The sequence below is a fragment of the Daucus carota genome, chromosome 6 (genome assembly GCF_001625215.2).
Source record: "Daucus carota subsp. sativus chromosome 6, DH1 v3.0, whole genome shotgun sequence".
Classification (NCBI taxonomy): domain Eukaryota; kingdom Viridiplantae; phylum Streptophyta; class Magnoliopsida; order Apiales; family Apiaceae; genus Daucus; species Daucus carota.
Genome location: NC_030386.2, coordinates 12614705 through 12619734, shown reverse-complemented (window position 1 = coordinate 12619734; position 5030 = coordinate 12614705). Strand labels below are relative to the sequence as shown.

The window sequence follows — 5030 nt, the reverse complement described above, 5'->3', positions numbered from 1 at the left end:
AAATTTCATTGCGTTGAACACCTTAAAAGTGACACTCTGCTCTTGAACTCTCATTGTAAGCTCTCCTTTTTGCACATCGATCAAAGTTTGGCCTGTAGCTAAGAATGGCCTTCCCAAGATAATGGGAATCTTCTTATCCTCCTCGAAGTCTAGAATGACAAAATCAGCAGGGAAGATGAGCTTATCAACCTTAACCAAGACATCTTCCACTATACCTTTCGGGTATGTGATCGACCGATCAGCCAGTTGTAAGGACATGTTTGTAGGTTTTGGCTCCGGCAAACCAAGTTTCTTGAAGACAGACAACGGCATCAGATTGATACTAGCTCCCAAGTCACACAAACATTTGTCGAAAGATAATTGCCCAATAGTACAAGGTATCGTGAAACTTCCCGGATCTTTCAGCTTCGGGGGCAATTTCTGCTGTAACACCGCACTGCACTCCTCGGTCAAAGCCACAGTCTCCGAATCCTCAAGTTTGATTTTTCGAGATAGAATACCTTTCATGAACTTAGCATAACTCGGTATTTCTTCTAGAGCCTCCGCAAAAGGTATGTTGATTTGTAATTTCTTGAAAACTTCTAGAAATTTAGCGAATTGTTTGTCGAGCTTATGCTTCTGAAGTCTCTTCGGAAAAGGTGGAGGTGGATATACTTGCTTGACCCCAATATCAGCTTTCGGGCTAGACTTCTCGGCTGAATCCTTGCTTGCTTCCTCGTTGATTTTATTCTTGTCAACTTCAACAACAGTTTTTCCACTATCAGACTTAGATGGGAGCACGGGTGTTTCAACCTGTTGATCACTCTCTTCTTTGTTTTGCTCTGTTGCTGATTATCTTTCCTTCGTAACCTTTCCGGACCTCAAGGTGACAGCCTGTACCTGTTCTTTCATCTCTTTCTTGCCCGGATTGGCCTCGGTATCACTAGGAAGCGTTCCTTGTGGTCTGTTTATCAACACGTTAGCAATCTGCCCAATCTGATTCTCCAAAGTTTTGATTGACACCGCTTGGCTTTTAATCATTAGTCTTAATTCTTCCAATTCCGATCTTTCATTGGAAGATTGTCCAGCCACCCCATGATTTTGTTGCGGGAATCCAGGTGGATGGAATTGCTGCCTCGGTGCAAACTGTTGTTGAAAACCAGAAGGGTTAAAAGGTCTAGCTCCTTGCTGCTGAAACTGTTGCTGCTGTTGTGGCATATAGTTCTGATTATTGCTCCAGCTGAAATTCGGATGATTCCGATTATTGGGATGATAAGTGGCAGGAGCTGGCTGTTGAGGCCTCTGGAAGTTGCTCACAAACTGAGCGGATTCACTAGATATAGCACACTGATCAGAAGAATGTGCACCAGCACAAAGCTCGCAAACTGAAGGTGGCTGCTGATTTCCCAAATTTGCCAAAGAATCCACCTTCATAGTAAGAGCCTTAAGCTGAGCAGTCAAAGCGGTAGTAACATCAACATCTAGAATTCCTGCTGCTTTGCCCTGATGAAGATGCTGAGTAGGATTCTGATATTCATTCGCAGCCATCATCTCAATCAACTCATAAGCCTCGTCATAGCTCTTAGCCCATAGAGCTCCTCCTGATGCTGCATCAAGCATTGGCCTCGATTGAGGACCCAAGCCATTATAGAAGCAATTAATAACCATCCAATCAGGCATCCCATGATGTGGGCACTTTCGAAGCATCTCCTTGTAGCGTTCCCACGCTTCACATAAAGTTTCACCAGACAACTGAGAGAATTGAGTGATAGCATTCCTGATTGCAGCTGTTTTGGCCATAGGGAAGAACTTAGTAAGAAATTTCTGAGCCAGATCCTCCCATGTCTTAATAGATCCTGCAGGAAGAGAATGCAACCATCCCTTAGCTTTATCCCTCAGAGAAAATGGGAATAGCCTCAATTTGATGGCCTCATCAGTAACACCATTGAACTTGAAAGTGTCGCAGATCTCAATGAAATCCCGAATATGCATATTAGGATCCTCTGTCGGAGAACCCCCAAACTGCACTGAGTTCTGTACCATCTGAATAGTGCTCGGTTTGATCTCAAAAGTGTTGGCCTCGATCGCTGGCCTGACAATGCTCGACTGAATATCATTGATTTTAGGCTCAGAAAAAGCCTTAAGAGCCTTAGTATCATTCGCAACTGGTGGTCGATCACCCATTGTAGTGTTCACTTTCGTTTCTGCTTTTGCCAATGCTTCTTTACGGGCCTGAGAACGTGTTCGCATACACGTCACTCAAGTACCTGAAACACACACAAACGAAATACAAGTGAGAAAAGAATCCAAGTCACTGAACTTTAACGACCACTGATGACAAGCACATAAACTAAAATATAACACCGAGTCCCCGGCAGCGGCGCCAAAAACTTGTTCGCACAAAATCACGCAAGCGTACGTGGTCACAAGTAGTATAGAATTAAATTCAGTTCGTTCCCACAGAGACTAGTGTATTCAAGAATATGCACTTATGCACCAATGTATGGCTATTATTCAATGCTTGGACAAATAACAATTTGGTTGGTTTTATCTAAATTAACTAATTTAATCGAATTATAGCTAGGAGAATTAAATCGAATTACTTATGAGATTAAAACATGGGATTCTAACTTCATCATATACTTCATTCAGAATTATGCCTTATCGATAGGTGATGGTTGATAACTAATCAGATAACACGATACTGATACACGCTAACTGTCGTTATACATGCACCATACAGCTACACATCCACAATTAAGATAGAAGGTAAACAGACACCAATTATGCTTAGACCCTATATGTCTATAGAATTTGAAAACATAATGGTTGAAGAACAAGTTATCTATCAAGATTACATAGGGCGATGCAAGATGGTTAAAATCACACCACTAATCATGTATTTCGAATACATAATCCTATGTTCGCATGGCAAGTTCTAAATCAATATATCCACTGTCGCTTCAATAAAGATTAACCCACCACTTAGATGTTAGCTACGCATCTAAGAAGAATAAGCACAACCAATACGAAGAAATCAAACATTCATCACATAAATAATTAAGGCAAATCAACTACTGAAATCCATATATAAATCCGCTAGAATCCCACGATAATGATTAGTTCATAATCGAACTTCTCATCATCATGGGTTCGAATGTAAACATGGTACGGAATAGTCTAAACAATATTAAAAGAGTAAAACAAGAGTTTCGAAACAAATCTGAATGAGCATCCAAAGTTACGCCTACTTCGAAGAATTACAAAGATGAAATTATGAAACTAGATCTTCTTCGTAGCCGTCACGTGCTCCTTGGAATGATTCTAGGTTATTAGGCTTCTCCCTTGAGCTTTTGTTTAAGTCCCACAGCGATCGGGCCTTCAAACGGATCAAGAATAGGCAATTCGGGCTTTTTCTCCCAACAGAATGGGGTGGAGACCCCGTCAGTGGGGTGGAGACCCCGTCTTAGCAGCCTCTATTCTGCTGAAGTAGGGTGGAGACCCCATCAGTGGGGTGGAGACCCCATCTTGGCAGATTTTTCTCCTTCAGAACGGGGTGGAGACCCCATAAATGGGGTGGAGACCCCATTTGGGCAGCCCCGAACGCTCTTGGAACCTTCCTTCCCTTTTCTCCTTCCTTGCTCGCTCGATCCTTACGCCGTTTCTTTCACCTTTTAGCCTTTAATCCACCCTTTATCCTCCTCCTAGGAAACCTACACAACACCACAAGAACACATCAAAAACACCACATACTTGAGGCCAAATCATCAATTTAAGTCGAAACGAAGGCATTCCAAGTGGATATAAAATCCACTTATCAAAAACTTTATTTGAAAACCATTCTGATTATTTTAATCAGTTTTCTGGAAATTATTGTCTGAGTTCTTTTACAGTTTGGAACTATTGATGACTCTATAACAGTCATATTTCGATACTACAATATAAGCCTGGTCTTCTATCATAGACTTAAACCTTGGATTTTAAATAGTTTTGTGTACTCTCTCAAGCCGTATTGCAGGGGATTTAAAACTATATTCAGACTTTGATGAAATTGGTTTTGATAGTATTTTGAATTTGAAAACGAAAGAGTTTTCAGAAAGTTTTGAAAGAGATGACTGTATGGCGTGAGGGACTAATTAATTGTCCAGCCAAGTAGACCAGCAAAAATATTTTATTTTGATTGGATGAATGCGTAAAAGGCCGTGACGGCGGTCTAGTGTGGGCTATATACGTATTATATGAAATATTATAATACCTATACCAAAGGCCAATGTGTTGCCTTGTATTTGGTAGCTATCGTAACGGATACACTTCTACGAAGTATGATCCATTGCTATCACATGGTCTGATCAGTTGTGATAGTGATCACATTATATGAGAAATGATATTCTCATTCCTAATTTTGGAATCCAAAATTTCATATTAAATTATTATATCATTTATTATATCGAATAAAATATATTAAATATTATTTTTCTTTTTATTCAAATCAAATTTTATTTTTTTATAATAATAAGTGATCACCTTAGATGAGAAATGATATTCTCATTCCTAATTTTGGAATCCAAATTTCTATGATATGTATAATATGTATTCAGTGTCCTCTCGATTTTCGAATTCGCACCTACATTGATCAGGTGTAGTTAGTTTACTCCTCAACCCCGTTCGAACGGAACTAAAATATTCTGTAAAGATTTGTGGAAAATTCTAAATATTTTATAATTAATCAAGATACAATATAATATATTTTAGAATTCAATGAATAATTAATTAATTACTCAAATATGAATTATCATTTAATTATCATATGATTTGAATATATATATATATATAGAGAGAGTGGAGTTCTGTGGGACACTATAACTTTGAAGATATTGGAGTCCCTAAGATCTACCGTTAAATTTTAAAAAGATCGTATGGCTGAGATTTAATTAAAAAAAAATAGCTGCTAGTTATCAATCAATTTTGAACACTTTTAACGCGCACGATTCTGCAAGTTTTCATCCCGCACCCTCCGGTGAAGGACACAACAACGATATCAAGAAATCCCT

At 39.1% G+C, this 5030-nt stretch overlaps 1 non-coding gene across 1 annotated transcript; it reads left to right on the top strand.

Moving 5' to 3' along the window:
- The first annotated feature begins 1657 nt into the window (after positions 1–1657).
- On the top strand, positions 1658–1764 carry LOC135147422 (small nucleolar RNA R71). Its single transcript, XR_010284999.1, has one exon. It is a non-coding gene; the product is annotated as a small nucleolar RNA R71 (small nucleolar RNA).
- The last annotated feature ends 3266 nt before the right edge of the window (positions 1765–5030 follow it).